The 11,437-nt window shown below is 32.3% G+C and overlaps 1 long non-coding RNA gene across 1 annotated transcript in view; it reads left to right on the top strand.

Annotated features, from left to right (window-relative positions):
- Nucleotides 1–11,195, top strand: part of LOC143342766 (uncharacterized) — a 51,449-nt gene extending 40,254 nt beyond the window's left edge. The window contains exon 4 of the long non-coding RNA XR_013079858.1: nucleotides 10,764–11,195. This is a non-coding gene — a long non-coding RNA (uncharacterized LOC143342766). The remainder of the gene's footprint in view (nucleotides 1–10,763) is intronic.
- The last annotated feature ends 242 nt before the right edge of the window (nucleotides 11,196–11,437 follow it).

An 11,437-nucleotide genomic window follows, 5' to 3' on the forward strand; every position in this document is an offset into this window, starting at 1 on the left:
GTGATGCATCTAAGAATATAGTAGAACTCCATTTATATGAATTCGATCGGGTGGCTTCGTATAATACGAGACCACCAATTACCCTTACTATTTATAACTTTACGTTCAAATAATTTGAGTTCTCGTTCAAACGAGAGGCTTTAATCCTACGTTTAACTCGTTCTTCGTATTATATTTCAATCTCTATGAACTCGAACATGACAAATGAAAACAGTAATTTACTAAAGTTTGGTAAATAAATTCTTTATTTCGTTAGAGAGTGAAAACAACAGTTATGTAGGAGATTTGTATTGAATATTTGTGCCGCGCTGTTTTATTGAATGTTAATTTGTGTGCAAAAGGGTTGAAAGTGTTTTATTCGAGAAGGAATGAGTAACCACGGACAATGAGACAACAGGAGAATGAAACGAGTGGGTGTGAAAGACAGACGTGATTTTTATATGATATTAATTTGTGTAAAAAGATTGTGTGTTTGGTGTGTTTCAAATTTATTCCAAATACAATTCTCTTTAAATTTCAATAATAAATTTTGAATCTGTCAAATAACGGTAAATAGAAGCTTTGAAGAGTTGAAAAAACATAAACAGTGTTTTGGACGATTTCGTCGTAAATATTCCTAACGCAGGTTAAGGCAAAAAAAAAAGACAGTACTGTATATTTCTCAATTCTTTGCTCCTCATAGACTCAAAGAAAACTGGTAACAATCACATAGAGTTTGTCGATTTTGAATAAAGTCGTTGTTACCGGTTACGGGGACGATCGATGACGCGACGCCGCGAACAGATGCGATCTCTCTGTCCCGTGGACTTTGTAAAGGGTCGAGATTTAGTAAACGTAAAGATATTTGTCGGTACGTTCGTCTTCTTGCGACGTCTCCTCGAGACGAGCGACTGCGGCTGGAAAATTAGCGTGAAATTGTGTTCCGACTAATGCGAGTTTCATTCGGCAAGGGGATTAAATTCCAAAGCACAGCCGCGTTCTCGCGTTTTATTGTACGGTCTGGACCGGTCCGGAGCTGGCTAAATGAAAGTTTGCGGAGTTGCGAATTGGCAGCGGAAGAATACACTCGCGAGACGTGATGTTGATTTAGCACGGTCACCGCACACGAACGTGGATATAATTGAAGATTGTTCCTGTAATAAATTCCGTCAAATTATTTATGTGAGCCGCAGCTTAAAAATTTTCGAACAGGTTACAAAACAGGAATAAAATTATGGAATCGCTTGAAAATTTAAAAGAATATTTAAAGATTAAACTTGCCTATACAGGGTGTTCGGCCATCCCTGGGAAAAATTTTAATGAGGGATTCTAGAGGCCAAAATAAGACAAAAATCAAGAATACCAATTTGTTGATGGAGGCTTCGTTAAAAGTTTTTATTAATAATTAAATTCAAAAATTTCAAATCGTTCTGGAGAAATTATTTTCGGTTGCGGGGGTCAATTACAATTATTTTTGGTGAATAGACATACCCCCGAAATCCTATTCACTTTCTGGAAAAAAATTCGAGAAGGTGTGTAAGTTTTCGACGGAAAAAAAAAATTCAAATCGTTTTGGAAAAATTATTTTCGGTTGCGGGGGTCAAATACAATCATTTTCTTAAATAGACATACCCCCGAAATCTTGCGCATTTTCGAGAAAAAAATTCAGTACGGGCGGAACTTTAAACGTTAATAACTTTTTAACAAAGCCTCCATCAACATATTGGTATTCTTCATTTTTGTCTTATTTTGGCCTCTAGAATCCCCCATTAAAATTTTTCCCATGGGTGGCCGAACACCCTGTATAATGCGTAAGGGTAGTATTCACTAATTTCTGATTGAAAACCTACAAAATATTTTAATTTAAATAACAGTTATTATGTATCATCCTTTGTATATTCTGCATTTAAATTGACTCGCACTGTGAAAACAGAACGAGTTTTGTCCTGGGGGAGTTGTACTAGACGCCACTAGTAAAAACGACCCAAGAGAAAACTTCCTTACGCCAACTAGATTCTGATAGGCCTCCCAGATTTGTTTCTTTATGGTTCGGATAATGATGAGAGGGCTACTTATTTCGAGTTCAATACTCCCCCTAGCGACGTACTGGAAGGGGGAGTTCTTGTTCGTCATCTTCCAACGTAGAAGGTCACAGGGTTAAAAGGGGGTGCATCGCTGCGTGAATGGAGAATTTCTTTTCCCTTTATATAGTAAGATGAAAAGAAATGTAAGAAACATAATAATAATAAATAAATTTTTGAAAAAAGAGCATTTATAATGAATAGACTGCAGATCTTTATGCAAATTCCTATTTTTATTAATAGAATTAATGAAATGTATTATACAACCCTCTAAATATAATAGAGTATGTTACTCTAAGTATTTCTTATATTGTTGTATATTAAATGCATTTTGTAGTTTTTTTAAAATTAATATTTCCTATAAATGCATAAACATACGCAGTCTAATGATGAAACAAGTTTATCAAATAATTTATTAAGAAACGAAGGAGGATTTGAGCATTTTATCAGAATATCATATATTTAAGTAATTTACGTATCAATCAGACCGAGCTTTTTCTTGTTGCAATTAGTGGAAAAATAATCTTGTAGTGATAACATTTAAGAAACATAATCCATTATTTGATTCAAGCTTAAGTATGAACTTACCATTGATCTCATATTTCCTTCAAAAATTACAATCATTTGTTTCTAAGTTTACAATATTTGTCAATATTTTGAATACAACTCAAAAACTGAGTGTATAGAATGTTCTCAGGATTTTAAAAATTATATAAAAAGTATTGGATTTCAAGTATAATATGTAGAATATTTCTGTAGCTTTTTAAAATGGTTTAAAAAAAGATTTGTCGCGACTTTGACAAATAAATCTTTTTATTTCTACGTATTTTTCTCGATAAGAGGATAAGAGATTTAAGAGAAACCACGTATCGCAATTGAATCGTATTCTTACAAATAATCCTTAAAGTTTGGACAATTAGGTCAAATAATATTGCCTCCGAGAAGAATGTGCATTTCCAACTTTCCCTCTAGTTACTGTATAAGATACAAAATGAAGAGGGCCGTATCAGTTTATAACTTTTGACGTATAAAGTACTTTAAAAACTGTTTTGAGTGCAAATTCAGATCATTAAAAGTTTCTTACGCTTGTTAAGAACTCATTCATGAAGAAATTCTTTTCTATACAAGATGTTTTGTACAATGTGCTTATAACTTCAAGAATGAATGCAGGGCAGGAAAATAATAAGAAATGTGTGTATAAATATTCAGCCTTGTCTGACCTCTTTTCCAAGTTATTCTTTCTTTTCGATAGCAGTTTCCAGTGTTAACGTAAATCTGGTTTTCATTTGAACTAAAGTTATCGATTCCATTCATTTAGTTACAGTTAAAATACGATTTACAGTTAAAATATCTCATACTAATGATTTTACTAATTGGTTTTACATACTCTAACAAAGTGATATAGATTGTTTCAATTAGTATCTAAACAAGTACAGGCCACTCAGAAAATTTGTAGTAAAATTTACCCTAACGATAGGTGAATAATTAATATAAAAACATCTTTAATTCTTCGGAATAAAATCAAAGGAAATATTTCATATTTTTATTTACACACATAAATGTTTAAATGTAAAGTCTAAAGTTGTTTCTCCATTTTAAGAAACGAATTGTATACTACGTAAGCTATTGTTAAATCAATTAAGTGAAGACAAAATAATTTGCAACTAAACTATGAAAGATATTCAATTTATAACACTAAATTTAATTTTATCGTATTTAGTTATTCATTTAGATATTACGATTGTACGTATCGCAACGGAATTTGATACAATGAAAATGTTTTATCGGAAGCCAGATATAACAAATGCTGTAAGAGTCTCATTGAACAACCTGTAGTGTGACCATAAAGGGAGATAAAGGGCCTCCTATTTTATGACCTCGGACGTATTCGTTATGGGTAATACACAAAATCCTGGAATAATGGGAACGAGATCCTATAGCTCGCTACACATGAGATTTGTGTCTTTCTCGACGGTCGAATAATGGCGATTTTCGATTCCCTTTTACCCAGCAATTCGTTCCTTTACACACTCTGAACGATAAACTCTGATTTTTCCAACGAAATTCGTATACACGGTCATTCATTTTAAAACAAAACAAAAAAATAACGTAAAACTTCAGTCATATGATTTTAAAATGTCAGTTGATGAGTATCTATAATGTTATCAAAAATATTAAAAATAACGAGCATGCGTTTCCACGCTGTGAGTTGCACTATTGTATATCAAACATCTCATTTTATCGAGTCGTACATGTTACAAATCCTTCTGTCGTTTCCTTTATTGTGTCAGAGATCTTACTAATTAAGAACCAACCTACGTGTTGTGAGGACACACAATTTTCATTAACCTTGGACTAATTTTTCAATCTCTCTACAATATTATATTTTGTAAGTATGAAAGATGAAATTGATTCAAACTTGTTTAATTTACGCATGTTAGTTTTTCAAGAATACTATAAGAGATAGAAATTAACTTCTAAAATGTGTGAAGTTTTATTAACTACCATATCGTATTTAACTTATTTTACTTAAGAATCGTAATTTTTGGAAATTAATTAATTTGTGTTGCTGACAATGGGACGATTGTGACGAATAATCAAGATGGCGGGATCGATTGCCTTTGTTCCAAAGGAATTTTTTCATTTCTTTCGTGGACAAAGCGACTCTTGATAGGGGATACGGGTAGGCTTTCCGCGTGGCTCAGTCGTGCGGCATAATTTTCAATTACAATAGATTATATCGCGTTGAATTTAAACTGGGATTGGAATTGCGGTGACTCTTGCTTTGACAGCGTCGCTACGCTGGAATCATCTTTCCCCAGATAATGATACTTAAAAGGAATATTAACTTTTTATCAAAACGAGAAACACATTTCATTATTCAAGATTATAAACGTACACTTATCATAATATAAAGGTACACTTCGATTATAATAAGTCCACGAACTACATTATTCTTTAAAATGTACAAGTTCCATTTAAAAACTTTGATGCATCGTCTTTTAAGCATTGTTTCTAGAAATGAATCATAAATTCACCTAACAAACTACTGTTTTAACTGTACTATGCAATGTCAGAAATAATCTATTTATATCACAGATTAATGGAATAGAGAATAAAATCTGCTATGATAGTTTATTGAAAACGTCTATGATTCAAAAAAGATTGGGGAACACTAAGATAGAAGTACGACATTTCGTAAAATAACTTGTTACAGCTATAGTTCCTATTGGATACATACAAATCTTCAAGCATATGAGAAATAGAAATACAAAAATATGACACCAGAAATTATGGAATTAATAAATATAATATACCTTAAACAAAAATAGAAAAATACGAAAGAAAGAAAATACATGTTTTAAAAAATAATACAAAGTTTAATATAGAATTATAAACATATTCCTACAATATTTAAAAATAATGTAATATTCTAAAATGCTGTTACACTAAAACGTTTGCAATAGTATAAAATATTCTGTCACTCTACACATTTTTACCCATATAAACGTTTTCTTTACTAACTTTTGACAATTTTAAGCTGTAATTAACTTCCAGAAACATAAACAAACTAAAAAATAACATTAAATGAATTTCTATATTATTTTTAATAACCTTTCGCCTGCCTAGAAGGATTAACATTAATAGAATACAAATTTTAAACTAAAAATTCAAACTCCGTTCCACCGTTTTTAAAAGAAAACTAATGATTAATGCGACGACTTTTTATCACGTTTTCAGAATTCGTACAGCTATACGACGTGTTTGCAACGCTAATCTGGTATGATTTCAACGCATGAATTTTTCCGAATGTATCTGGCTTTGAAACGCAGTATCACCTTTTTGATTAATTAAAGGACACATTCCATCGCTGTGAACACAATTTCATATTTCTATAATAAATGAAAACCGAATATGGCGAACCACAGACATGTTTTAAAATATACAGCACATATTAGAAAATTGTAAACAGATCCATTGAACTTGTATACAACATAAGTGCCATTCCTGTGTTTTATTACTGTACTCACTCACAATGTCTTATTAATTCGAAAATGAAAGTACCAAAAGAGCCAAAAATAGGGAGATTGAGATTGATCTACGATGAATAGATACTATGTGGCACTTCTTCAAAAAATCATATCTTTTTATTGATAAAAGATAAAAGGGTTTTACCACACGAAAGGTCATGAGTTGTGTTTCATGAGAAAATATATACTGGAACGACTCATTACAAAAACTATAATTACTTTGTAAGATGAAAGTAGACGAATTTTTACGTTTACGCCATGATCGTTTTGACATGTAAAAATGATATTTTTAATAAGAAAAAGTGCAAGTAATCGTTTCTGGCGTTTAATACAATATCTTTTAAGTATGAACAAAGTTTGTAAAAAATAATTAAAACTGACAAATAAAAATGGCGGTCACGGAAACCTGAAAAAATTGTAAATATCTTAAAATGTTAGAGGTTTTTACATGAAAATTAGATTTAAAATAATGAAAAAATGCAATATACGAAGTTCTAAAAAATTCTTTGTTAATATTTACTAAATAATTCATATAAAAATTTATCAAAATTTATATATTATAGTTAACACAATTGCAGTAGACTTTAGCAGCATGTTCTTGACAAATTGGCTTGTGGTATCTTTCCATTCCGCTCATACATAATATAAATGTAGATTTATAAAAGCAAGTAATTTGTGGAGACTTTTCTATTCATATTAATTTTGTTTAATTAATTTTATATATTCTTACCTTGCAAATCGCTATTCTCAAAAGAACATTGCTACAAACAGTCGGCTTGCCGTTCACAGCCGTGTATTATTATTAAAACTAGAAAAACAGGACAATTTTTTCATTTTTTACGTCACACACAAACTTTCACATCACAAATATTTAATTTAAATTATACATACTTCAACTTTCTATTTTTCGCGGCACTGATTTTCTGACGTTGAAACACAACTGGATCTTTCAGACCCACTGTTAAAGTTGTTGTCTTAGTATTTCAGCAGCTTGACAAGGACTAAAGCTACTATGTTGTAGAACACTTGGTAGAACTCTCAAACTTCCCCCTCCCTCAAATCAGTCAATCCATCTGCCAAATCTTGAAATATCATGGAAGCCAGTTTAAACATGTTTTTTCTAAACAAGAAGTTATAACTCTCACAATTTTTAATATTCTTTGATGAAAAAAATACTATATATACTTATAAGATGAATAAATATATTTGCAAAATGTCAGTAAAAGACACCCTACTATTAAATAATTATTAAATAAGAATCACAAAAAAGGCCGAAAAAGTGGCAGTCTAGACAGCATTAACCCCTTAATTAAGTGTGTAAAAAGTTCCTTTCATAAGAGCAACCTAGATCAAATGTTTTCTTTCCTTCTCTTTAATTTGAAAACTATTATTCGACACTGAATCTCTTGGGTACCCCCCCTCTATAATTGTTCTCCGTTTTTTACGACACGCAATTTCCCAACCTCCGGCGGTTCGCCAGTAGCGAAGATCGTGACCAGGCTATAAACGGTCGTTTTGCGTAAACGCACAAAAATCACCGAAACTGCATGGTGGCCCGTTACACGCGGAATATTAATTAAGGTCGGCGAGGGCAAGCCGCGTGTCGCGGGACGGCGTCGCTCATAACACCGGTTGTACGCGTTGAATCTCCATTACGAACGGTCGCACGTTTCCCGCGTCCGTTTTAAATTACGAGCGGAAAGTATGGAGCGATCGTAAAGCCCGTCTCTCGGGCAACTACGAGCAAACGCGTTTAAACGGACTCGACCCGAGCTGACGACATTAGGCAACGCACGCCAGGACAATGTTAATAAGAGAAAAACCTGTTAAAGCTGAATTTCTAATTACATTTATAGTCTACGACTCGTTTTAAGATACGAAGCTGGTCCTAGAACCTTACAAAGCTCAAGTTTCAAGTTTGAAGACGCTACATTGTTTAGTATTTGTTTGACAGCCATTAATAGTGATCGCTCTCAGTGAATTTGTAAACATGGAAAAAATTGGTCATCGTTATGTGATAGAATATTTTCATTTAAAAGGTCTCAGTCCAAACAATATCAAAATTGAGTTAGATTCTACTCTAGGGGAGTCTCCTCTTTCATTTACAACACTAAAATATTGGATGGCAGAATTGACAAACACCGCAGTGGTCGACCAAATAAAGTAACCATACCGAAAATGGTGAAGAAAATCCACGAAACGGTATTGGACGATCGTCGACTGAAAGTGCGCGAGCTTACAGACATGGTAGGCATTTTAAAAAGTGTTGTACAACGCATATTGACTAAAAATTTGGATATGAGAGAGCTGTGCGCAAGATGGACGCCGCGCTTGCTCACAATGGAACAAAAACAGCGTCGTGAGGATGTTTCAATCGAGTGTTTGGCGATGTTTCACAGAAATAAAGCCGAGTTTTTGCGTCGATTCATAACCATGGATGAAACCTGTGTCCATCACTTCACATCTGAGTCGAAGGAACAGTCGAAACAATGAACTGTAAGGGGAGAACCAGCTCCAAAGAAGGCGAAAATAGTTCCACCTGCTGGCAAGATCATGGCGTCAGTTTTTTGGAATGCGCGTGGAATAATTTTCATTGTTTATCTTGAAAAAGGAAATACAATCAACGGCGAGTATTGTGCGAATTTATTGCAGCGTTTGAGTGACAAAGTCAAGGAAAAACGGCCGGATTTGGCGAACAAGAAAGTATTGTTTCACCAAGGCAATGCACCACTTCACACATCCGTTATTGCGATGGCCAAAATCCAGGAGTTAAAGTTCAAATTGCTCCCTCACGCATCCTATTCGCCAGATTTAGCCCCCTCGGATTATATTCTTCTTCCAAATTTGAAAAAATGGCTCGGTGGTAAGAGATTTTCCAATAATGAGGAGGTGGAGTCTGCGGTTAATAGCTACTTTGAGGAGCTCATGGTTCTCACTATAAATAGGGTATCGAAGCTATTTAACACTGCTGGGAAAAGTGTACCCAGCTAAAAGGAGATTATGTTGAAAAATAAAGATATTTGTTCCCAAATTTCTTGTGTTTTTTTTGTTAGGTCGGGTACTTCTGGGACCACCCTCGTAGCTTCCGATTATTAAAGCGCAACAAAAGATCGTGTAATTAACTCATCTGTCCATCATTTTCACAACTTAATTGGTACTCTAGTATCAAATTACCAAGATAGGAAAACATCGATGAAATGAAAAGATAAAATTAATTTTGCAAATTCTTGTATTAAAGATAAAGAAATGTATATTTAAGCAGAAGATTTCTCGTATTATTCACACAGAATAAAGTTTTCACAAAAATTCAAACAGTTTTCAGCAACGCAACATTGCTATGTAATAGAACCAATCCACAATTCTACTAAAATACCATTGAAAGCAATAGAAATAATCTTGCAATTCCCGATAACCCTTCACCTTCGAAAAAAAAATTATCATTGTCATGTTATGGCCCTCTCTATACTATAAAACTTTTGTAAATAAAGCTTGCCCAATGTTATCGGGCCATTTTGTAGATTAACATTTTTTTTATAAGAATTAGTTGAAACATTCTCAAAGTTTCTATTTTAATAAATTTCAAAAAAGAGATACGTTTGCGATTGAATACGATCTCCCTGACACGTCTGTTCATTATTTACTTTTTCTGATACAGATGACCATTTTTGTATTGCTATACTTTGATTTTGTACATGTCCCTTACTACGTTGTTTTCTTTTTTTTTTATATTTTACTTGTACCTTTATATTATACGTTAGTATTAATAATACATTCATCAAATTAATACAGAAATATTAATAACTAAAATATGTTTAATATTATAATGAAGGTATAATTTAATTCTTTTTAAAGGCTACTTCTTTTGTTTACAGTATAGTAGATGGTTATTTTGCTACTCTAATTTCAGTCTTCGTTTATGTATATTTCACGCAAAAGAGAATTCCATTTAATTATATTAATAAAATGGATATATAGAGAATTAGTCTTACTCTTTGATAAAATATTCGGTGCATTAAACAAATTTAGTCATGTTCCATTATTAATTATCTTAACAATTGTAATAACGACCTATTTCGTCAACAAAATCAATCGTTATTCAATGAGTGTTTCAAAAGTATAAATTGAAATGAAATTTATGCAGAGCTTCAATCCATTATTCATATATTATTTTAATCACGTGAATTTTATATTATCGCTGTTCTTTGTGTGACATAATTAACGATGTATTTTATTACCCTTTATCAGTCTATATTTTCACATTCCAATTTTGTGTACGAAATATAAATTATAAATAAAAATTTATTAAATACTATTTATGACTCTACATTATGGACATTTTATTTGCTACCAATTTTCAAATATAATCATTTAATCTCATAATTCCTTTTATTTTTCTCGTTTAATATCTCTATAAAATTACAACATTAATTTAAGTATTTTGGGCTAGAAAAATAAATAACATTAAATTCAACTATGTTACTGTCTATTCTATTGTGAGTTGATATATTTTGGACCAAAGGCAAACATAGTAATGGAGAATTATAAAACGTTAACTTTCGTCATTACAATATTTTTCATCGTAAGTTGATGTTTTTCAATTTTTTTTTTTTTTTCATTTTTACTCTCCTTGTCATCGTCACACGAGCGCTTAGTATTAATTTTCCTCTTGCAGGTGGTCGTAATTTTAGATTCAACGGGGATGTACGAACGTCAGAAGCGGAATCAGGAGACGGTTAGACATACCACCCCAACGGATACCCCTCGCAGACACAACGTGATAATGTCATGCTAAGATCAATTTTGTATTCTAAGCATCACTTCACAGACTCAAGTTAAGTACGAGCTTTTCGAAATTCCAGCCATTAAGGACGAAGCTTCTTGCTTCTGTCTACATTTACGAGTGCTCTTACGCCGCGTTTATTTACCCTTCCAACTGTTTCATCCTTGTTCAATGTTTTCCTATCGACGTAGAACATCCCTTTTTTTAACAGGAGTGAACGAAATAAGAGCTGTCGTTTTGAAAATAAATCGTTCTGTCATTTTAAAATCAAAAAAATACAAAATATATATTTTCAAAGTCCTAATTCCTCCCTCAGAGATTACACAGTTGGTAATATAATACGTGAAATAATGTATAAAAATTTCTCTTTTATTGTCGGTTTGGCATTTTTAAACTTCATAATTTAACACACTGATTGTATTTTCAGATTTTTCATTTTCCTGTCTTAAAATAAATTAATTAAATACTATTAATGGTTCAATTTCTCTTATGAGATGATTTACGTGTTAGAGAGTTAATTGGGAATGTATTAGCAACTTACTTCGTGTCGTAATTATTGTTAGAGC

Source organism: Colletes latitarsis, chromosome 6 (genome assembly GCF_051014445.1).
Source record: "Colletes latitarsis isolate SP2378_abdomen chromosome 6, iyColLati1, whole genome shotgun sequence".
NCBI lineage: Eukaryota > Metazoa > Arthropoda > Insecta > Hymenoptera > Colletidae > Colletes > Colletes latitarsis.